Source organism: Solanum dulcamara, chromosome 6, assembly GCF_947179165.1.
Source record: "Solanum dulcamara chromosome 6, daSolDulc1.2, whole genome shotgun sequence".
Taxonomy (NCBI): Eukaryota; Viridiplantae; Streptophyta; class Magnoliopsida; order Solanales; family Solanaceae; genus Solanum; species Solanum dulcamara.
The window spans coordinates 27413071-27439202 of record NC_077242.1 but is presented as its reverse complement, the minus strand read 5'-3'; positions in this window follow the sequence as shown (position 1 = coordinate 27439202).

Below are 26132 nucleotides of genomic sequence, written 5' to 3'. Positions count from 1 at the left end.
AATTGAATTATTATTTGTGTTTGTAATACCAAAATCTCCATTGAAATATGAATCGTGATCAGAAGCTTCATTAGAAAAGGTTCAAGTGGTCATAATATTTAATTTTAATGGGATTTTGGTGGATTAGTTGTCGTTCTAAAATATAAGAAATCTATGGATAATTGTAATTATATTTTGTCATGATCAATTATCACTTCTCTATTTATGAATTGATAATTGATCATGACAAAATAATTAAAAAATGAAATTGAAAACGAAAAGAATTGGTTAGTCCGTGTGTCTTGTAGAACAAAACAAAACAAATTGTAAAAAGGCCTCATTGCTTTACTCTTTTTGAGAAATATATTTGTTCACAAGACTTGTCGATAGAAGCATAACTTATTTTTCCTTATAAATGAGAAGATAAATGTCATTACCCGCCACTTGATCATCTAGAAGGGGAAGAATCTAGAGTCTTGGAGAGGTTAAGAGAAGACTCTAGAGCCTTGTAAAGAAGTCTTGAAAGACTTAGTATTCTCTAGGTGTGTAGAGAGTTCTAGAATAGGAACTTCTTTGTAAATATAAAAGAACTTGTATAATAATTTTTATTTACATTTAAGCCCTTAGGAGTAGTATAAATAGAGGGGGCCATTCATTTGTATCAACCGTCAAGCAACAGGCAATCTTCCAAAGCAATATACAAAGCCTTCTTCATAAAAGCTCTTTTGTCTTTCTTCTAATCTAGTGTTCCTTTAGCGATCTAGTTTAAAAGGCTTACTTGAGCTTATAAGATCGTGAAAGATTCGTGAGTGAGTTGTCAAGTGCCGCACGGAAGACTTAGTTGGAGTCAAATTTCGTGATAACGTGGTATCAGAGTGAGGTTGCTACTAAGGGAAATGGCAAGTGAGGGAGACATCAACGCCACTAATGCGGCCAACGTCAGGCAAGACATTGGAAAGAAGCACCGTAAGGAAAGGAAGAACTCTAAGAGGAATGAGAAAATGCCGCTCGAGCCTACATCAAGTGAGGCCCTAACATCCTATTCACCTTCGGCCACTGAGGTGAGTGACAATGAGAGAGGTGAGCAGCCCGTGGACATCACGCCCAGAATGGAGTGGATCGCAAGGGTGGATGCTGCATGAAAGGCAGTAGAGATCTTGGGCAAGCACTTGTTTAAGTTCGATGGCAAGTTCAAGACTCTGGAGGACTTCACCTTTAAGGAGAATGACAACATTCGGAAGGAGTTGGACGCGCGTAAGGAAGCTGGGTAAGAGATGAACAAGAAAATTACTTCCTTAGAGTGTCGGCTTATGGACGCACTAAGCATGATTGAGACCATAAGGGCCACGATGGAGGCACTCAAGGGAAATATGGAAGTTGGGAGATGCACTACGTCCAGTGGGGATAGGGATGCCAAGATTGACGCTCCCAAGTTACCTATGTTCAAAGGCGCTCGTGATGCATAGGAGGTGGAGAACTTCCTTTGGCGCTTGGAGAATTACTTCAAGTATAACAAAGTGAAGAATGATGAGATGAGGATCAACACGGCCATGTTATACCTCTTAGAGATGGCTATGTTGTGGTGGAAGTGCAAGGATTCTGAGATAGTGAAGGGGCTATGTACCATCAACACCTAGGAACCATTCCAAGATGAGTTCAAGAAGGCATTCTTCCCCAATAATGTCATCTATGAGGCCAAGTGCAAGTTCATGGAATTGAAGCAAATAGGCAGCATAAGGGCATATGTTAAGGAGTGTACTACTCTCACACTTCAAATTCCCAACCTCACAGATGAAGACATGCTATTCCACTTCATGGATGGGTTATAGAATTGGGCTAAGACAGAGTTAGAGCATTGGAAAGTTAGAACCATCGATGAAGCCATCACGCAAGATGAAGCCCTAACAGACTTTAGGCACGACAAGCATGATAGGAACAAAGGGAAAAAATCAAGGAGTGGTCATGATAAAGGTGGGGGAGATCGCAATAAGGGAAAGGAACAATACCCTCCCACCAAGATTCATGATGTCTACAAGCCCGATGGTAAGAAGTTTGAATGACAAGGCTACATCGAGAAGAAGAAGCAGACCATAAAGGGAAACTGTTGTTACATATGTGGAGGTCCTTATGGCTATGATAGAAGCCCAGAGATAAAGAACCTTGGTGCCATTCTGCGCAAGAGGAAGGACAAAGAGGTGCAAGACCAAGGTCAGACTTTGCGCACGACATAGTTAGGTATGATCAGACTATGCAGAGCCATTGCAAAGCAAGTAAAGAAGGTGGGAGATTACTTTGCGAAGTATGTTAACATATCTATCAATGGTCGGCCAACTCGTTCTATGGTGGACTCCAGAGTGGAGGCCAACATCATGACCAAGTCTGCTGCAATAAGGTTGGGGCTAAGCTATGGTCCAAGCAACACCCGCCTGAAGATGGTTAATACACTACTGGACGCCCGTGTGCGGAGTTTCTCATGGAGTCGACATCATGTTGGGCAAGTGGCAAGGTAAGACCAACTTTACTCTTGCTCTCTTAGATGTCTTTGATAACATCCTTGGGCAGGAATTCTTCCAAAGGTGACACACGATGATCGACCCCTACCTCTAACAACTTTTGGTTATTGAGCGAGAGGGGCTCTGCATGGTACCTCTAGTCAAGGTGCCAAACACGGAAAGACAAGCCCACCTATCGGCCATGCAACTTGTGAAGGTCCTGAAGAAGGAGGAGCCAAAATTCATAGCCACCATTACGAGCATGGATGAAGACAATATTGCTAAAGAGGCATTACCAGCTTGCATAGAGAAAGTACTTAAAGAGAACAAAGACGTGATGCCTGAAGAGTTGTTGAGACACCTACCTCTTAGGCGCGAGGTAGATCACAAGATCGAGTTGGAGCCTAGAGCCAGGCCACCCACATACCCACCATATCGTATGGATCCACCCGAGTTAGAGGAGCTAAGGAAGCAGTTGAAGGAGATCCTTGAGGCCAGTCATATTCGTCCATCCAAAGAACCTTATGGAGTACTGGCATTGTTTCAAAAGAAGAATGATGGCTCATTACGTCTATGCAAAGACTATTGGGCACTCAACAAGGTGACCGTAAAGAACAAGTATCCCATCTGCTCATTTCCAACTTGTTTGATAGACTTGGACAAGCCATGTACTTCACCAAGGTGGATCTAAGGAAGGGCTACTACCAAGTACACATAGCGAAGGGAGATGAGCCAAAGATGATGTGTGTGATGAGGTACGGGGCTTATGAGTAGTTGGTGATGCCCTTAGGCTTAACCAAAGCACCCGCCACTTTTTTCACACTCATGAACAAGATCTTCCATCCCTAGTTGGATCAGTTCGCAGTAGTATACTAGGATGACATAGTCATCTCCAACGACACCTTGGAGGAGAATGTGGAGCATTTAAAAAAGGTGTTTCAAGTCTTGCACGAGAATGAGCTCTATATCAAGTGGGAGAAGTACGAGTTCACCTAGTAGAGGTGCACTTCTTGGGAAATGTCATTAGACAAGGTGAGCTATGGAAACTTCGCGGTATCAAGGAGTGGGAGGTGCCCACAAAGGTAATCGAACTTAGATCTTTTCTTGGATTTGCTAACTACTACCGCAGGTTCTTAAGTGGATAATATACCAAAGCCACTCCACTGATGGAACTCTTAAAGAATAATAAGCCGTGGGTTTGGAGTGAGCATTGCAAGAAGGCATTCAAAGAACTTAAGGCTTCCGTGATAGAGGAATTAGTCCTAGCACTTCCCGACTTCTCCAAGACATTCGAGGTGCACACGGATGCTTTTGACTATGCCATAGGAGGAGTTTTAATGCAAGAAAGGCATCCCATTGTGTTCGACACTCGCAAGATGAAAAAAATGGAATGATGGTACACTATGCATGAGAAATAGATAACGACCATTGTCCATTGTTTATGCACGGGGAGGCATTATCTACTTGGCTCCAAGTTCATGGTCAATACCGACAACGTAGCCACTAGATATTTTTAGTCACAAAAGAATTTCATCCCAAAGCAATCTAGGTGGCAAGACTTCTTAGCTGAGTTCGACTATGAGTTGGAGTATAAGCTAGGCAAGGGCAATGTTGTGGCCGATGCCTTAAGAAGAAAGTTTGAGCTTGCTGCCATCACTATAGCACACTGTGACATTCAAGATGAAATCAAGGATAGCTTACAGCATGGTCCAGAGGCAAAGAGGCTTATGGATCTAGGGTAAGATAAGGCACTTCTGGATAGATGGAATTTTGCTTACCGCCGGATGAAGGATCTATGTGCCAAAATTCAGAACCATCAGGAGATAAATCATAAAGTAAAGCCATGATACATTATGGGATAGGCATCTAGGGAAGCGTCGCACAAGAGCACTGACCGAGGCAATTTATTATTGGCCACGCATGTGGGAAGACATAAAATGCAATGTGCAAACTTGTCTTGTGAGCCAACAAGACAAGGTGGAAAAACATCAATATGGAGGACTCCTGGAGCCCCTTCCCATAGCGGAGCGTCCATGGGATAGTGTGACCATGGACTTCATCACTTGTTTACCGAAGTTCAACGGGTATGGGATGATTATGGTCGTGGTGGATAGGTTCTCTAAGTATGCTAGCTTTATGCCTGTCATGATATGTTGCATTGCTAAGGGGTCTGTCAAGTTATTTTACTAGAATGTGGTGAAGTATTAGGGGTTGCCAAGGCACAATATTAGTGACAGAGACCCACAATTCACATGAAAATTTTGAAGAGAGTTGTTCGAGATCCTTGGCACGTAGTTGCACTTCTCCACCAATTTCCAGCCATAGACGGATGGCCAAACGGAGTGAGTCAATGTCTTGCTGGAATTTTACTTGAGGCACTTTGTGATCTCTCATAAGAAGGATTGGAAAAGGCTATTAGATGTAGCCCAATTCTCATATAACTTGTAGAAGAACAAGGCTACAGGGCGTACACCATTTGAGTTAGCCACAAGGTAACAACCACAAACTCTGCATTCACTATTGTTCGCGTTCGAGGGTAAGAGTTTGGGGGATTATCACATGGACAAAGGCTTTAAAGAATAGCTTGACACAACCAAGTCCTATTTGGACAAGGCAGCAAAGAAGATGAAGAAGTTTTTCCAATCGCAAGCGTCATCCCACTAATTATAAAGTTGGAGACATAGTCTTGGCTAAGTTTAACCTAAGGCAATTCAAGGCGTTGTGAGAAATATATCAAAAATTGGTGCGAAAGTATGAGGGCCCGTTCAGGATCGTTGCCAAGGTTGAAAAGATCTTGTACAAGTTGGTGCTACCACCACATCTAAAGGTTTATCCCATCTTTCATGCTAGTGTCCTCAAGCCATACCATAAGGAAAAGGATGAACCTAGCCGAGGTGAATCAAGCTGGGCTCCTATTACCATTACTACCTCCCATGACCAAGATATTGAGGACATTATGGACTACCAAGCCAAGCAAAAATAGGGACAATATTCCACTTCCATGTTCCTTGTCCACTTGAAGGGAAAATCTCTAGAGGAGGCCGCGTATGAGAGATATGAAGACTTGTGGCAATTTAAAGACAAAGTGCAAGAATTCTTGCAACAGTAGTACACCGCGGTCACCGCCACATCAGGTGGGGGAGAGTATCATTACCCGCCAATTGATCATCTAGAAAGGGAAAGAATATATAGTCTTGGAGTGGTTAAGAGAAGACTCTAGAACCTTGTAGACAAATCTTGAAAGACTTAGAATTCTTTAGGTGTGCAGAGAGTTCTAGAATAGGGACTTTTTTGTAAATACAAAAGGACTTACATATTAATTTTTATTTACACTTAATCCCCTTAAGAGTAGTATAAATAGAGGGGGTTATTTTTTTCCCCGAAGGGGGCCATTCATTTGTATCAACTATCAAGCAACAAGCAATCTTCCAAAGCAGTATACAAAGCCTTCTTCATAAAAGCTCTCTTGTATTTCTTCTAATCTAGCGTTCCTTTAGCGATCTAGTCTTAAAGACTTAGTTGAGCTTACAAGATGCTGAAATATTCGTGAGTGAGTTGTCATGTGCCACACGAAAGACTTAGTTGGAGTCTAAGCCCATGCCATAAAGCTAGTTATGAAACATTAAGTAAGGTTCGAGCTAGAACTAATATAAATTCTGAAGACAAAATAAAATATGTAAAATTAGAAAAAAATATTAATGAAACACTGAAGTTTAAGCTTTAAAATCTTATTACAAGAAAACAAAGATTTTTTTTATTTCTATTTTTTTCAAAAGTCCACCAATGGTGAGGTTCTACCACAACCTTTGTATTATCAAAAAAATCAAGTGCACGGATGAGGAAATAGATCTTTGCTTCCAGAGACAAATAAAGAATGACACAATTTATTCTTATGTATTTATGTGTACAAACACTGTAAGACGTGGGAGACAAAAATTTCACCTAATGTACAAGTTGTGGTGGGTACCTTGAGTGAAATATTGCACAAAATGGAAAGAGTTGTATCAACTTTATACGTAAGAACTGCTAACATCTTTAATCACAAAATAATTTTGCTTTGGCCTGATTCTGAGGTATGGAAATCCTTGTTGATCAAGCCTCATTATGGCTTTAATTTTATTAGGCAATGAGCCAAAATCATAGTAGTTAGCTTGGATTTTGGTTACTGCTCCAATGTTAGCTAAGTAATTAGCCACTGTGTTTCCCTCTCTAAGAGTGTGGACAAAAATAAAGTTTTCAGTGTCAGTGAGATGAGTGATCTGTTTTGTAGTATGCTTTATATGCCATAGAGCCCTCATTTTGTTGTTAATCACATCCACCATCACTTGAGAGTCTATTTCCACAATAACGTTCAAAAAATTGATTATAAATGCAAAGTTTCAAGCCTTGCAAGATGGCTATAGCCTCAACCCTGTTGTTGCTGGAATGGCTATAAAAATCTGCTAAAGCAAATGTTGAAATCCTAAAACTATTTTTATAGCATATGTGTAAATATAGTAGGTAGCTTGATTAGTCCTACATTTACTCCTATTTTAATTAGGTATTGATTTGTATTAATTAGGTATTGATTTCCTTTCCTTTTAAGGATATATATACTTAGCTATTTAGACCCAATAGCTTGTGGAAATAATCTAATTGAGTTCTCTCTCAATCTCTTGTCTTCTCACATGGTATCAAGGTGGCGTTTAGTGAGAAAACAAGACTAATAAGAGAAAAAAATATTGAATTTTTTTTTCCAGCAAAACTTCCACTGTTTCACGATTTTGACATTCTTCAGGGGGTATTGTTCATATACCAGCCTCACCATTATGATCGGAATCCTTGCGGCGTGGTGTTTTCTAGCCACTTTTTTGGCAAATTTTTTTTGATAACTTTTTTTCGATGAGACAACAAGTAGTTTTCAGGTTTTCTCCTAGAATTTACTCTATTTTTGGATAGTTATAGATCTATTTTATTCATATTCTCTATGGTTCGATATGTTTAGTAATAAATTTGTGAATTCCAGCAAACCAAACCATGACATCACCACAAAATCTTTGACAAGTAGTGCAAACTATTTATCTTGATCCTCCTCTATTAAACTATGGTAAAAAGGGAGAAGGCATTCAAGATCACTTGGTTAGACAGGCTAAGGATATTATTGTAAAATATAGGGGCAAATGGAAAAAGATTGATGCTCAATTGTGTAGTCTGTTATGGAGATCTATTGATTCAAAGTTGATGCAATTATTCCGGCCATTCTAAACTTGCATCTTAATTTGGGAAAAGGCTCGTGGGCTATACACAAATGACATATCCTACTTTTATAATATGGTTTATCTATTGACAAACCTTGAAAAGTAGGACTCGAATATGTCAACTTATGTTGGACAGATTTGGGAAATTATGAAATAATTTAATGAGTTAATATCTACCAATCCAAGTGTTGAAAAGCAATTAGAGCAGTTTCAGAAGATGTTTCTAGTTATTACACTTGTTGAACTTTTATTTGATCTTGAATCAGTACGAGATCTTATTTTGGCTAGCTCTACTGTTTCTATTGTGGATGACTTATTTGCTCGATTGTTATGACTAGCTACACCGCATATGTTGTCTAGTCATCTGGTAAACCTACAGATTCTTCTGTCCTAGCATCTCAAACTGTATTGCAGACTAGGAATCGATATGGAGGCCGATAAGGGAAACAACAATCAAGATGTGGCTATTATAACAAACTAAGTCACATTCGTGATGTATGCTATTGTAATGACCTTGAGGGTTATTTTCAGAAATTCTCTAGAAATTATCATTTTATCCCTCTTAGTAGTATCCCAAGTGATATTTGACCAATTTGTATAGTTGAGTTTGTTTAAGTCTTATTAGATAGTGAATTATGCAAGTTTTTGAGTTTCAAGGCTTAACTGGTTCTAAAATCGAGTTTTGATGCATGTTGGAGTTTCGAGTCTCGGAATGGAGTTCCTTCAATTTCATAAGTTTTGAAAAGTGAAAATTGGTCTTGGAGAATCGTCGAAATAAGATTTGGGATTGATACATGGATTTGAGGTCTTAAGTTGGAAATTTGATTTTAAATGAGCCAAGTTTAATTTTGGTCAACAATTCGAGTTCAGAGACTTAGATTAGATTTCTGATAATTCCATTGGTTTTTGGGTGATTTTAGGTCTAAGATAGGCTTCTTTATATTTTTTAAAAGTTTTGAGGGCATTTTGGTCTTTTTGAGGTTCAAGTTAGTTTAGTTGTGACTTATTGAGTTCCGGGTTAAGAAGATTTCGAATTGAATTTTTGATATTTTCATTGAGTTTGGAACGTCGAATCTAGTAGAAGTGCATATATAGTTTCTGTGTGAAATATATATTTCGTTCGTGATAGTGGGTTATCAATTCATATGGATGTCATTAGACCTCTCAATATGGATGTCATTAGACTTCTTGTGAAATATATATTTCGTTCGTGATAGTGGGTTATCAATTCATATATTGAATTCTAGGGTTGATCATTCGATAGAAGTGTTCGAGTGCAGTTTCGGCAATTGAGATAGGTTTGACTATCCTTCTTGAGACTGAGTTGGGGTAATTAGTTAATCCTATGTTATAGACTTTGGTATGAAGTTGTAGTATAGATTAGGACTGTTTAATTACTTGCGATGCCCGTGTGGGGGCTTATTTGTGCTGTATAGCCCATATGGGGGCCTTACTTGCTATCTTATCTATGTTGGGAATGTGCAATTCTTGACTTAACTATATTAAAGGTGCGAGGAGGTTATTTGACTTGTAATGTCTGCCTGAGGGGTTGAGTTGAGGGTTTTGAGTATAATTGAGTACTAAGTTGTATCTAAAAAAGGGTGAACATTTATTTGAGTAAAAAATTTCTTCCTATTCCTATATATTGAGGGTGAATATCATGCTTAAGGTGAGTTTAGAGAACTTGAACTTGGTGTATACATGTTGAGTAGAATATTTCTTCCATGTCATGTGTATTGTGATGCATTCATCCTTATTGGTTATAACATTGATCTTGGGAAGTGGAGAATTGTGAAAGTCTTTTTGAGAAAGAAAATATGACACCTTATTGATCCTTGACCATGAGCTAGGTGGCAAGTTGATGATATTTTGAGATATGATATAGTATATGGACTATGAGTCCCCCATGGGTACTTTTCTGGAAGCCTTATCTCAATAGGTGTATACGATAGATTGTGCGACAGCCTTGATTCCATCGTACCACCATATCATTACATCATTATATTGTATTGAATTGCATTGATATCTGAGATACTTAACCTATCTGATTAACTGTGATATTGAATTGTACTTATGTGTTTACTTTAATTGTGCCATTCTATATAAATTAGTAGCTAAGTAGCTGGAGTGGGACTTTTCAGTGTGCAGGTAGAGGCGTTCCTTAGTGTATTTTATAGGTTCGATTAATTTCTTATACTTAGCTTAACCTATTGAGTACATATGAATTGTACTCGCCCCTACTTCTGTATTTATTCTGATGCAGATTCTAGCCAGGGCATTCTGCGCAACATCTGATATTCTAGTAGATCCTATACTTCCAGATTAGTGGTGAGATCTCGAGACTTCAGAGCGTCACTAGTTTATCATTTTCTTTCAGTTTTTAGTTCTTTTTGAAAGACTTATGTGTATTTTCAAATTCAAATACTACATTAGATGCTCTTATACTTATGACACCTGGTTTTAGGATAATTTTTTTGTTGTTCTTCTTATTTCATTTATTTATGGTCTGACTTCCCTTTGGGAGTCTCATATAATTTTATATTTAGGCTTATATATTGGGACGGGGTTTGGGATGTGTGCCATTATAACCTTGGTTTTTGGTTCATGGCAAATTAGTATCAGAGTGCTAGGTTCACCAATCTCATAAGTTAAAGAACAGGGTTTTAGTTGAGTCTCGTGGATCGGTACGTAGATGTTCATTCTTATCTTCGAGAGGATACAAGATACTTATTAGGAGAAATTCCTTCTTTTGATTCCTTTCATGCAATTTATTCATATCAAGTGTTGTATGCCTCTAATATATTCCTTCTGTATAGATGGTGAGTACTAGAGCTAGAGTCACTAAGGGTGAGATTGCACTTGTTGCCCAAGCCCCAGTTCGCGGGTGAGGCAGAGGAAGCGGTGGAGCTAAGGGACGAGGTCGAGCGAGGAAAGAAACACCTACTCTTGGATGAGACAGATAGCCATCACCCGAGTTCGTGTATAAGAATGAGGATGATTATAGGCAGCAGACTAAGGAGCCGAGGCTAGCCCAACCTCCTTGTAATGACCTCTAACGTCATTTCCATGCTTTTGCATAATTGTTTTTATAATTTTACCCCCTTCCACAGCTTCTTTATAGCTCTTATGTGATGTTGGGATGTATGACACTCTCTCTAAGGTGTTCTGTTTAGTTTTGAGGTAGTTTGGCCATTTTTAAGGGTTAAGGCTTAAAAGAGTTGACTTTAGTCAACATCCAGTGATTCAGGCTTATATAAGAATTTTGATATTTCCATCAGCGTTGGTTTGGGTTTTGGAGTTTTTGTTTTGAGTTTGTGCGATTTGTCATTCTAACGTTAAAGTTTTGGCCAAGTTTGACTTCAGTCAACACTTCTCAATCGAATCTAAACATGAGACAGTGTAGGTAGTTAGAGTTATTGAAGGAATATGACATCACCATTCTTTACCATCCAGGCAAAGCCAATGTGGTAGAGGATGCCCTTAGTTGCAAAGCATCTAGTATAGATAGTTTGGCCTTCCTTAAGGCGGATGATAGGACTTTGGCTTTGGAGGTTCAGTCATTGGTTAGGCAGTTGGTTCGACTTGATATTTCTGCTCATTATGGCATTTTGGCCTTTGTGGAGGTTAGGTCTACTTTGATGGATCATATCGGTACATCAATTTGAGGATGACAAGTTGAGGGCCATTCAAGACAAAGTGTTGAGAGGTGAAGCTAAATCAACCTCTTTTGATCCATGGGAGTTTTGAGAATTAATGGTCACATTTGTGTGCCCAAAATTAGTGATTGGGTACGTATGATATTGAAGGAGTCTTATTGTTCCAAGTATTATATTCCCCCAAGATCGGCAATATTGTTTCATGACTTGCAAAAACACTATTGGTGGTGTGGCATAAAGAGGCACATTGTTGATTTTATGGTTAAGTGTCTAAATTTTCGACAAGTGAAGTAGAACATCAGATACCGGGTGGTCATATGCAAAGAATTTCCATTCCCGAGTGGAAGTGGGAGCGTATTACTATGGATTTTGTGACTGGATTACCCATAACATTGGATAAGTATGACTATATTTGGGTGATTGTAGAATAATTGACCAAATTGGCCCATTTTCTTTCGGTGAAGACTAGTTACAATGTGGAGCAGTTACCTAGGATCTACATTCGCGAGATTATTAGATTGCATGGAGTGCTTATCTCTATTTTGTCAGATTGGGGTTCAGTGTTCACCTCTTATTTTTGGGAGGCATTACAGCGTGGTTTGGGTATACGATTAGACATGAGTTCAACATTTCATCCCAAATAGATAGCCAGTTCGAGCGGACTATTCAGGTGTTGGAGGATATTCTTAAGGCTTGTATGATTGATTTTGGTGCTCGATGGGACCAAAACTTGCCCTTAGCGGAGTTCTCTTATAATAAAATTTATCACTCCAACATTCACATGACCCCGTTTGAGGAATTGTATGGTCATAGGTGTCGATCACCCATTGGGTTGTTTGATTCAACTGTGGTAGATGCATTGGATACTTATTTACTTGGGGATGCTATGGAGCGGGTGCACTTGATTAAAAGTCAACTATTGATAGCCCATAATCATTAGAAGAGCTATGTAGATGGAAGAATCCATCCCTTAGAGTTCATGATTAATGATAGTGTGTGCCTCAAGATATTGCCCACGAAGGGTGTGATGAGATTTGGGAAGAAGGACAAGCTTAGCCTGAGGTTTGTTGGCCCATTTGAGATTCTGAGGAGAATGGGCGGGGTGGCTTATGAGTTAGCCTTGCCCCTAGATTGTCAGTTGTCCATCAAGTGTTTCATGTCTCCATGCTTCGTAAGTATATACAGTATGAGTCCCATATGATTTCTTATTATGCGGTAGAGTTGGGTCTGGATTTTACTTATGAGGAAGAGACGATAGCTATTCTTGACAGACAACTTAGAAGGCTCTGGACCAAGGAGATTGGTTTAGTTAAGGTACAATTTCGGCATCGACCTATTGAGGAGGCTACTTGGGAGTTAAAGTCTGACATGCGGGTCTGATACCCTCATCTTTTTGAGACTCTAGGTACTTCCCCATAGCTTATGTTCGAGGACAAACATCATTTTTAGTGGTGGATATTATAATGACTTTGAGGGTCATTTTTTGAAATTCTTGAGAAATTACCATTTACCCCTCTTATTAGTGTCCCCAAGTGATATTTGATCAATTTGTGTAGTTGAATTTGTTTGAGTCTTTATTAGATTGTGAATTGTGCAAGTTTTTGAGTTTTAAGTGGTTCTAAAAGCGAGTTTTGATGCCTGTTGGAGTTTTGAGTCTCGAAATAGAATTCTCTCAATTTCATCAGTTCTGAAATATGGAAATTGGTTTACGAGAGTCGTCAAAATTAGATATGGGGTTGATACGTGGATTTGAGGTCTTAAGTTGATAATTTGGTTTTAAATGAGCCAAGCTTGATGTTGGTCAGCAATTAAGCTTCGGAGACTCGGATAGGATTTATGATAATTTCATTGGTTTCAATGGGTGATTTTAGGCCTAAGAGAGGCTGCGTTATATTCAAAAGTTCCGAGGGCATTTTGATCTTTTTGAGGATCAAGTTAGTTTAGTTGCGACTAATTGAGTTCTGGGTTAAGGAGACCTTGAATTCGAATTTCAATATTTTAATTGAGTCCAGAACGTTAAATTTAGTTGGAGTGCATATATGGTTTGTGTGTACGGGACTCTGACCTAATCCCGAGGGTCCGATTGGAGACTTTGAGTTTGGGTTTTTGCTGGTTTCTGGTGTAGATCACTTAACGCATCGCAATTGCTATCCTAGGTCACACGATCACGAGGTATTGGTTTAGTGTTGTTTGCAATCGCGAGGGTGGGATCCGAAATCGCAATGGGTCTTTCTGTCCAGTACACTTCGCTACTGTGAAAGTTAGGGGCTCGCAATCGCGAAGAGTTAAATGTTGTGAGAATAGTGTTAATTCGGGAAAACCCCATTTCCTCCATTGTTGAGTTTTTGGAGCTTGGGGAGGTTATTTGAGATGAGGTTTTCGAGGAAAATTATTGGGTAAGTAAATTTTCTCCTAAAACCTTCCATTGTCATTAATTATGTAGTGATTTCAACTCCTAATTTTTAGTTTCAAACCCCAATTTCTTTGCTTCTTCCCTAACCCGAATTTAAAAGAATGGTGATTTCTAATTCGATTTCTACTCTATTTTTATGAATTTTTCAACTATGAGTTCCTCATTACTAGTAGAATGTAATTTTGTAATAAAATTCCAGATTCACCCATTTTCGAAATTAATTAATTTTTAGACTATTTTACCACAGTTTTGAAACCTATCAATATGGGTGCCATCAGAATCCTTGTAACATGTATGTTTCATTCTTGATAGTTGGTTGTCAATTCGGATATTGAATTTGAGGGTTGATCATCCAGTAGAAGTGTTCGAGCGCGGTTTTGGCAATTGAGGTATGTTTGGCTATCCTTCTTGAGACTTAGTTGGAGTAATTAGTTAATACTATGTTATAAACTTTGGGATGGGGTTGTAGTGTAGATTGGGACTGTTTAATTACTTGTGATGCCCGTGTGGGTGCTTATTTGTGTAGCGTAGCCCCTGTGGGGCTTATTTTCTATCTTACCTGTATTGGGAATGTGTAATTCATGACTTAAGTATTTTAGAGGTGCAAGGAGGTTATTTAACTTGAAATGCCCTCCTGAGGGGTTGAGTTGAGGTATTTGAGTATGATTGAGTACTGAGTTGTATCTAAAAGAGGGTGAACATTCATTTTAGTAAAAAATTCCTTCCCATTGCTATCTATTGAGGGTGAATATCATGCTTAGGGTGAGTTTCGAGAACTTGAACCTAGTGTATACATGTCGAGTAGAATATTGCTTTCGTTTCATTTGTATTATGATGCATTTATCCTCATTCATTACAACATTGATCTTGGGAAATGGAGAATTATGAAAGTCTTTTTGAGAAAGAAAATGCTTATTAATCCTTGACCACGAGCTAGGTGGCAAGTTGATGAGATTTCAATATATGATACAGTATATGGACTGCGACCCCTCCATGAGTCCTTATCTAGAAGCCTTAGCACGACAGGTGTATACGACAGGTTGTGCGACAACATAGATTCCATTGTACCACCATATCATTACATCATCATATTGCATTGCATTATATTGATATCTGAGATACTTGACTTGTCTGATTAACTTTGAAATTGGACCTTATAAGATATTGAGGCGTATTGGCAAGGTGGCTTATGAGTTAGATTTTCCATTTGAGTTACTTATGGTTTACCCGGTGTTTCATTTATCTATGTTGAGAAAGTACGCGGGTGATCTAAATTCCATTGTACCATTGGAAGATGAGAGTATTGAAGAGAAGTTGACTTATAAGGAGGTTACAGTGGAAATCTTAGACCGGCAAGTGAAGAAGCTAAGAAACAAGAGGTCATGTCCATCAAAGTATTGTGGAGAAATCAATAAGTAGAGAGTGCTACTTGGGAAGCGGAGGCGGACATGATTAAATGATGCTTGTATCTCTTTTCCTCTACTCAATCCTAAAGTAGTAAGTTTTTCTTATTCAATTTGATTTAACTCTTACGTATTCAGTTCCTCCAATATCATTTATATGCATGCATGTTTATAAAAGTTGATTTTAAGCCATGTTTTTATGTTAAGTTTGAAATTTTCATGTTCGATGCATTCTAAGGTATCATTTTATTCATGTTGGGTTGCTAGTCCTCTATCCATGTCTTTCCAAAGCTAGTTGAATCTCATTCGAGGACGAATATTCCAAGGAGGGGATATTGTAAAAAAGTTGAAAAGTTGGAAGCAAAGAGAATGTCTCAAAGTATGGCCTATCCTCAAGTTGTTGAGTCACTCTACGACTCGTAGTCCCTTGTACAACTCGTAGGGACGAGTCGTAGAGTGAATCCTAAGAACTTATCTAGGACCAAATTCAGGAGAGACCCTATGACTCCACATGAAGAGTCATAGATGTGTTGACGACTCATAATAACGAGTCGTGATGAAACTTCAGAGAACCTTTAAACTTGCAGGTTTTCAAACCTGCAGGATGAGTGAAGTTGATGGTTTGTCATCATAATGATGATTCGTATTTATGACTTGTAGATGCAACTTCTGAGGCTCTTAATTTGCAAGTTTCTAGGACCTACAGGATGAGTGATGTTTACGACTCGTAGTACTTTTTTACTAGTCGTAGACTTGACTCATAGGAAAAGATCAGAGACCCTAAAATCAAGATCCTCTCAGAAACTTGTACGATGACTCAAGTCTACGAGTTGTAGACTTAAGGACGACTCATAGAACCCTAGTCATAGGTTTAAAATCTGAATTTAATAAAAGGGCAATCTTGTCTTTTCCCAAAGTTTGATTCAATGTATCTAGACATAATTATGGCTAAGTTCAAGCCTATAACTACCCCACCCTTCAAAATTCCATCTATTCTAAATCATTCTTCAAATTTCTCTAAGGCAAGATCATAAATCCTCTCAAGCTCTTCTCTAAATTTCAAGCTAGGTTTTCAAAAACAATTAAATTGTTCTTCAAATTTAGGTTGATTTCTTCAAGGTATGTGGGGATTGATCCACATGTTCATTTTACCCATAGAGTCCCAAGGTTTCCTCAAAGTTTTCTTCAATTTTTAATTTACCTATTAAACCCTAGTTTTGATGAATTGCATTGGGCTGTTTTAATTTTATTTTTAAATTTTATCAAAGATCATTACATGCATGTTTCTATATGAATTACGTGATTTCAAGTTGAATTATGAATGCCCATGCATAGAGCTATTTTAATCATGTTTATGAAGTTTAAAGATGATTTCTATGAGTTTGATTATGAATTCAATGATAATCAAAGCAAGTTTTTATGAATAAAGTCGAGATTATGATTTAATGATGAAAGTTATGATGATTATCAATTATGATCCAAGAAAGTTTTATGTAAGGACTATTCTCACACAATCATCTTTAGATGGTGATAAGGACAATTCTCATCAAAGTTATGGATTCCTATAAATCACTAAAGTTAATGAGCTACGCTTATTATGTTTTATAAAGATGGATTGATAGATAGTTACTATCTTTTCTTATAATTTTTATGATCATGTTTTAATGAATTCCATTCGGATATTGACTAAGCACCGAGAGAATTTATAAGAGGGGTTTGGTCTGGTAACGTAGTTAGTTACCCTAGAGAATCCTAGTAGCAACCTAAAGTCCTAAACTACGTCGCCCCCGTAGGCTGCCTTCATGGCTTAGCTAGTGGATCCACATATAGCTCACAAAGTTAAAGTTGTTCTCACAGGGTTTACCTAGGCAAGTATCCTCTCCTAATGTTCCTACTCTGACTTCTAGGGTGAGGGACTTTGCAAGGATGAAACCTTCAGAGTTCCATAGTTCAATGGTTGATGAGGATCCCCAAGAGTTTATCAATAAGGTATACAAGATAGTGAGTATTATGGGGGTGACTTTAGAAGAGAAAGCGGAGTTGGCATCTTACTAACTCAAAAGTGTTTCTTAAGTTTGGTATACTCAATGGAAGATAGAGGTTTGGATGAAGGACCTATTGAATGGGAAGCCTTCAAACTTGCTTTCCTTCATCGCTTTTTTCCTCTTGAGCTAATAGAAGCCAAGGTGTTGGAGTTCATTAAATTTTGACAAGGCAACATGGGAATGAGGGATTATGCCCTCAATTTCACCAAGCTATCCAAGTATACTCATTCATTGGTTGCCAATCCACATGTCATAATGAGTCAATTCATATCGAGGGTATCATTGCTAAGGAGTGCCATACCACCATACTTATTAAGGAAATAGACATATCTTGGCTCATGACTTTTGCCAAGAAAATTGAGTGAGATAGACTCAAAGAGATAAGAATGAGATATTCCAAGAGAGCCCGGTGTGAATGTGGGTTCTCAAATGCTAGGTTCAGTGGTGGTAGTAGCCATTCTCAGATTGCCATACCTTAAGGCTCAAGGAGAAGGTGTAAATTCTAGTAGCACTTCATTTCTAAAGTGTGCAAAATGAGGGAAGAATCATGGAGGGAGATGTTTGGTGGGAACGGGTGCTTGATTTAGATGTGGATAAATAGGCCATAGGTAATCTGAGTGCCCTCATGTTACTAACAAGGGTAGAGAAGGTCGTCCTCAAGTCTAAGTTTCTCAAGGAGGCCAAGTTCCACAAGGTGACCAAGCTCAACCTAAGGGTGGCCAATGCAATAACCGATTTATGCTATTTATGGTAGGCAAGAGTTGGAGGGGAATCCCAATGCTGTTACCAGTATGATACGGGTCTTTCACTATGATGTTTATGCCTTGCTTGATCCAGGGGCAAATTTATTTGTTGTTACTCCTTATGTGGCTATGAGGTTTGATGTAAGCCCTGAAATATTGATAGAGCCTTTTTCCATTTATACTCCCATAGGTGAGTTGGTTATCGCTAAAAGAGTCTATAGAAATTGTCCCATGTCGATTTTACATAAAGTAATCCCTTGTGATGTTGTTGAACTAAACATGACCGATTTTGACATTATTCTTGGTATGGATTAGTTACATGCCTCTTATGCATCCATCAATTGTAGAACCCACAGTATCAAATTTCAATTTCCTAATGAGCCTAGTATTGAATAGAAGGGTGATGACTCGGTGGTTAAGGATTGATCATTTTATTTCTTAAGGCCTGAAAAATGATTTCCAAGGGTTGTATCTACCATCTAGTTTGGGTTAGAGATATTAACTTCGTGGTCCTACTCTTGAGTCAGTTTCAGTTATTAATGAGTTTTTAAAAGTTTTCCCCGAAGATCTTCCAGGTATTCCTTCTGAAAGGGAATTAGACTTTGGTATTGATCTCCTACACGATATATAACCTTTCTCTATTCCTCCTTACCATATGGATCCGTCAGAACTTAAAGAGTTGAAAGAGCAATTGAAGGATTTGTTGGATAAGGGTTTCATAAGAATAAACATTTTACCTTGGGGTGCTCCCATGTTGTTCATTAGGAAGAAAGATGGGTCACTCCGAATGTATATAGATTACCGACAATTAAATAAGGTCACCGTAAATAACAAGTATCCAATTCTGAGGATAGATGATTTATTTTACCAATTGTAAGGGGAGATTTACTTTTCAAAGATTGATCTTCAATCAGGTTATCATCAACTCCGAGTAAGGGAATGTGACATTGTGAAAATGTCTTTTAAAACTTGGTATGGTCACTTTGAATTTTTGTTTATGTCTTTTGGACTAACGAGTACCTCTACGGCTTTTATGGATTTGATAAACAGGGTGTTTAAGAAATATTTGGATATGTTTTTGATCATCTTTATTGATGATATTTTGATTTACTCATGGAATAAGGAAGAACATGCCGATCATTTGAGGACTGTGTTGAAAATTCTCAAGGACAACCATTTGTATGCGAAGTTTAGCAAATGTGATTTTTGGCTAAGGTCAGTTGTTTTTCTTGGTCATATTGTTTCCGGAGAAGAAATTATGGTTGATCCAAGGAAGACTGAGGAGATTAAGAATTGGCCTAGACCATTGAGTCCTTCTGATATTTGGAGTTTCTTGGGCTTATCCGGTTATTATAGATGGTTCATGGAAGGTTTTTCTTCCATTGCATTGCCCTTAACTTCTTTGACTAAAAAGAAAGTGAAGTTCTAATGGTCTGAGGCATATGAGAAAAGCTTCCAAGAGTTGAAGAATAGGCTTACCTCTGCTCCGGTGTTGACTTTATCGGAAGGGTCTGATAGGTTTGTTGTGTATTGTGATACTTCACGTATTGGTCTTGGTTGTGTGCTAATGAAAATTTTCTTTGAATTTGTGGAGATACTATGTTTATGGTGTCCATGTAGATGTTTTCACCGATCACAAGAGCTTGCAATATGTGTTCACCAAAAGGAATCTTCGACAAAGAAGATGGATTGAAATGTTGAAGAATTATGGCATGAGTTTGTTATACAATTTGGGTAAGGAAAATATGCTTGCCGATGCTCTTAGTAGGTTGTCTATGAATAGTGTTGCTTGTATTGAGGATGAAAAGAAAGAGCTAGTCCGGGATATACATAGGTTAGCCTGTTTGGGTGTTCAATTGGTTGATTCCCTATATAGGGGTGTTATTGTGAAAAATGGTTATGAATCATATCTTGTGGCGGAAGTAAAGCCAAAACAAAATAGTGGTCCCATTTTAGTTGAATTGAAGAAGGCGGTTGCTGAAAAAGCCATTAAGGCTTTCTCCCAAAGGAGAGATGATATTTTGAGATATCAAGTCCAATTGTGTGTGCTAAATGTTAATGGCTTGAAACAAATGATATTGTCCGAAGCTCATAGTTTGCAGTATTCTATTTATCCTAGTTTTGTGAAGATGTATCGAGATTTGAGGGAAATGTATGGGTGGAATGGCATGAAGAAGGATATTATAGAATTTATGGCTAAGTGTCCCAATTGTCAACAAGTGAAAGTTGAGCATCAAAAACTAGGCGGTTTGGCTTAAGACATTAAGATTCCTACTTGGAAGTGGGAAACCTTGAATATGGACTTCGTTATGGGTTTGCCTCGTACTCGTAGGAAACACGACTCTATTTGGATGATTGTTGACCGAATGACTAAGTCGGCTCATTTTCTCCCAATTAAGACTTCATACTCAGCTGAGGACTATGTAAGATTGCATATTTGAGATTTCGTGAATTCATGGTTTTTCATTGTCCATCATTTTGGATCGAGGTACTCAGTTTACATCTTAGTTTTAGAGATCTTTCCAAAAAGGTCTCGGTACCCAAGTGAAACTTAATACAACTTTCCACCACAAATTGATGGTAAAGAGGAACGTACCATTCAGACATTAGAGGATATGTTGAGAGCATGTGTCATGGATTATAAAGGAAATTGGGATGATCATTTTCCATTAATAGAGTTTGCCTATAGTAATAGTTATCACTCTAGTATTGAGATGGATCCATTTGAAACTTTGTACGGTAGGTGGTGTAGATCCCCTATCAGTTGGTCTGTGGTAGGTGGATTTGTTATGATAGGACTCGAGTTGATATTTGAGGCTATGGAGAATGTTAGACTCATTAGAGAAAGATTGAAAATGGCCCAAAGCCAACAAAAGTCCTATTCAGATGTGAGGAGAAGGGAACTTAAATTGAAGTTAATGATTGGGTTTACTTAAAATCATCCATGAAGCGTGTTATGTGTTTTAGTAAGAAAGGGAAGCTAAGTCACCGCTATGTTGGCCCATATCAGATTATGAGGAGAATTAGTAAATCGACTTATGAGTTGGATTTGCCTTCTGATTTGGCATCGGAGTATCCGATGTTTCATATGTCATTATTGAGGAAGTTTATTGGTGATCCTAGCTTCATTGTGCTATTAAACAACATTGAGGTTAAGGAGAGTCTTTCTTATGAAGAGGCTCCATTTGAGATCTTAGATCGGGAAGTTACTAAGTTGAGAAACAAAGAAATAGCTTCAGTTAAAGTGTTATGGAGGAATCAAGAGGTTGAGGTTGCTATATGGGAGACCGAAGCCGATATGATGTTCTGATATCCTCACATATTTCCTTTCATGCCTATTGAGGTACTTAGCTCCTTCATGATCCTACCAGCCCAAATCATGTGTTTCATTTGTATTCATGGATTTATATGTATCATGTTCATAAAATTAGTTTTAAAGTTATGTTTTTGCTTAAGATTAAAGATTTCATGTTTTATGCTTTATCGAGATGTTTTGCATTCATGTTGGCCTGTTATATTCCTTTCCTATTCCATTCGTTCTAGATTGAGTCCCATTCAAGGATGAATATTTCCAAGAGGGAGATATTATAAGACCTCATAATTTGGAAAGTTGGAAAATAAGGATCAAAATATGAGATTTCTAAAACCTGCAATTTTTGGCACTAGGTGATGACCACGGAAGTCCATCACAGGACGTGGTCCACACCATGCCTCGTTTTGAGCCACTATGGTAGTGGTTCAGAAACTCAGGCCTGCAGGAAGGGATCACAGACCGGGGTGAGCACTACGGGCCTTGATGCCTTTTGTGGTGACCCCTCTCCTAAGAACTCAGCAAATGATTCCAAGGATAAGACCACGCCTCACCACCACGGGTCGTGTAGCTCTTCACAGACCATGGTGGGTTAAGTGGTAGTCATTGCTGCAGACCAACCTGCAGGCCTTGAACTACGCCCATGCTTCACGAACCATGTTGTCCTCCATGGACCGTGATGGTCTCCGTTGAGGAGGTCCTGAAACTCTTCTCTGTAACTTGCTGGACTTCAATTCCAAGTATAACATCACAAACACCACCACAGGCCTTGATGAGCATCACGGATCCTGATGGGTCCTCCGTGGTGATTCCCAGTTTTAGTTAAATGAAGGGTAATCCGATCATTTCCCTATTCTTTCATTAATGAATGTGTACATTTTTAGGACTAGATTCATTATGAAATTATACTAAATACTCCTAAACCTATTCTTTGCCCTCATTAACTCCCAATCAACTTTAAGACTTCTCTCTCTAGGATTACTTCAAGAGTTCATCTTTTTCATCAAGTTTGGCTAGGGTTTTTTCAAGAACAAGTCTTTGTTTTTCAATTCCAAGTTCCAATTTAATCAAGGTATGTGGAGATTGATCCATGATTTCCTTTTACCCATGGAATTCTAAGGTTTTCATCCAAAATTTCATGAATTTTAATTGGGTTGGTAACCCTAGTGTTATGCATTGCATTGGGCTATTTTAATTATGCTTTTAATCATTATAAATGATCATTATAAGTATGTTTCTACATGAATTGCATGATTTTAATTTTAATTACAAATGCCCCTACATGAAGCTATTTTCAATGATGATATTATGAAGTATGAATTATGAAGTTCAATGATTTTAAGTGGTCTCATGGTTTTTATCCAAATTAGCTATGCATATGAGTTTTAATCTAAATTTAAGTACAAATTATGATCATGGATTACAATTATGTTCAAGCTATGAATTACATGCAAGTATGAAGAAAGGTGACTTAGGGCACTATGTGGTGACCTAGGAACCTAATGATATGAATTATGCAAGTATGATTTGTAATGATGAAAGGCCAATACTCGCATTGCAATTATGTTATGAAATGGGATCTATGGATTATCAAGTTTATGATATATGTTAAGTATGACTACTATGTTATATATTCAGTGGGATTTGACTTAGCACCAATCGACTTTGAAGTGGGGGTCCTACAAAAAGCCTTAGTAGTAGCCTCAAGTCCCTTAAACTACATGCCAGCGTAGGTTGCCTTTATGGCTTAGCTAATGGATCCACATATAGCGTATGTACATGACCCTCTAGCGGGGTAGAGTCTGCCTTGGCAAGTAGATTGCTATTTCTTCCATTGTATGGGGAGACATCGAGATTCCATGTTATGTCTCGCATGGTCTTATTGTCGGTTATGGTTCTATCCCACATATGTATATATTGTTTACGATCTTTATATTTTAACCATGTCTTTCAAATGCTTTGATTAATAAGGTTTAATCATGACTTTACTTATTCTCCCTTATCATGTACATTGATTGATCATTGCATCTTATTATGATTTATATTGCATGTCATTCCCTCATACTTAGTACATTCAAACATACTAACGCATATTGTTGCCTACATTATCTCATAATGTAGGGGTTGAGGATCACATTCCTGCACGTGGCTAGTAGAGCTTTTATCTGATGAAGTTCTTGGTGAGTCCTCATCCATCAAGGGAAAATTATGAGTTGCCTTCTTTCAAAAACTAGTTATATTTCATTTTGAGGGTGAGCTAGGGATATGTATTAGCCCCCGCCCTTCTTATGTAGTAAAGTCAAATTATTGGAACTATGTTATGGAGTCTATGTAGTCGAGTTTATATTTCTTCTATAATTATGTTCTAGACTCTTCCTATGTTATTTCTGCATTTAGTTTACCTTATATATGCTTATGATATGTCAAGAAGCTTGGTTGGAGCCCTTCGGGGTTTCGATCGCCGTGTTATAATTAGGCTCTAGGTTGGGTTGTGACAGAGTTACATCAAAATCTATGTTATAGCTCGCATAGTCTTAATATATCAGTTAAAGGTATTATCCCACACAAGTTGAAAGCAAGGCTATGAGATTTACTATGAAGTTTTATGATGCATTGACCATAAGTTTTCATATGTTTTCAAATGCTTATAAGACTTACTCATGCTCATTATGATTGGTCATACATCCCATGTCATATTGCTCATGTCCTATTACTTGTTCATGCATACCTCACATACTTAGTAACTTTTATGTACTAATGCATATTTTGCCTATATTGTATCATAATATAGGAGCGGACGATGATCATCATATTCATGGCTAGAGTTGCTTAGTTCTAACGAGTTGGTGAGTCCTCATTCATCGAGGACTTGAATTTTCTTTCATATTGATACTTTGACTTTCTCTTATGATTCGGGTGATCTAGGACCTTGTCCTAAGCCCCCACCAAGACTAGAATATAGGCATGTTTGGACGTTCAAGTTGATGTAAGCCCATTACGGGAATTTGGTTGGAGTTTTCTTTCCTTTGACTTCTTGTTCAATGGATTCTTCCGCTTATCTTGTTATGTTTCTTTACCTTATGTATGTGATGTATGCTAAGATGTCATGGTTGGGATCCTTCAAGTTCTCGATCATTGGTTCACATCTAGTCCCTAGGCTTGGGTCGTGACAAACTTGCTATAAGAGCACAAGGTTTAGGAGTGTCCTAGGGAGTCAAACATGCCGCATTGAGTAGAGTCTTATTCATTGGTGTGAAGTGCGCCACATTTATGAATAAGAGGCTATGAAGCGTCTTAGAAAAATCTCACCTCTTTCATAATTTATGTCGTGTAGTAGAGTGGTACTCTAACTCTTTTTCTCTAATGCTTGGTCTTTTGATTTTCAGAAAATGCCTCCACGAAGATACCTTGCTCGAAGGAATGTGGTTGAAGAGGAGCAACAAGCTCCACATGATCCCTTGAATGACCAAGTCTCCAATGCCGAGTTTCGAGTGGCCTTTTAAGTACTTGCTCAAGATGTGACGGCATAAGCCAATTGTGAGGTGGTTTCTCCCGTGAACCCAAGTGTGGGTACATCGGCAACAAGGGTTCGTGATTTCATGAGGATGAATCCTCCAAAGTTTTGGGATTCCAAAATGGAAGAGGATCCACAAGAGTTTGTTGATAGCATTTACAAGATTATGGAGATTTACCCGGTTAAGAGGGAGGAGTTGGCTACTTATCAATTGAAGGGTGTTGCTCGAATTTAGTTTGACCAATGAAAGAGTGAGAGGCCTAGAGAGGCAGATACTGTACTTGGGAGGAATTTAAAAGTGTTTCTTGATTGATTTTTCCCATTAAAGTTGAGGCAGACCAAGATACAAGAGTTCATCAATCTTAAGCAAGGTGGTATGAGTGTGAGGGAGTATGCCCTCAAATTAAGCAAGGTGGTATGAATGTGTTGGACACCCTAGGATACTTGAAAAATAACCTTTTTCTCTAATACCAAGTTTGTCACGACCCGACCTAGGGCCTAGTCATAACACGACGATTGAAACTACAAAGGGATCCAACCCAGCCTCTTGTACATATCACAAGCATACATAAGTTAAAGTAAAAGCGAAAACATCATATGAGAGTCTAAACCGTGAATAGTAAATGAAGAAATATCACATGACAACATAAACTTGAAATATTTGTCCAACTAGATGCCTCTACAGATGAGTATGGGCATGGGCTAAGATATGTTCCTAGCTCACCCTCAATATAAAACATAGAAACAATCTTTGAAAATAATTACTAACTCAATAACTCATCTCTGATGAATGAGAACTCACCACAACCGCTTGATAGGGAAACTTAACTAGCCACGTAGATGAGTATGATCTACAATCTCAACTCCTACATTATGAGACAATATAGGTAAAAAGTATGCTAGAATGTACTAAGTATGTGGGAGTGACATGCAATGTAAATCATGGAGTGCAGTGGTCAAGTAAATCACACGGTAAGATGAGATATTCAAGTCATGAGAAAAATCATATTGACCAAAGCATTTGAAAAGCATAATTTAAAATCATAGTATACATAAGAGATCATACATATGTGGAATAGGAACCATAACCGACAATAAGACTATGTGAGCTTTAAATCCCATTGTCTCCCCATACAACAAGGAAAAAAGGGAATCTACTTGTCAAGGTAGACTCTACCCCGCTAGGCGGGTCATACATATGATATATGTGGATCTACTAGCTAGGCCAAAAGGCAATCCTACGGTGGCACATAGTTATGAGATAAAAGACTTTATATAAGGACCCCATACTTTGAGCCCCCACCTCATGTCCACATTCGGTGCTAAGTCAAATCCCACAG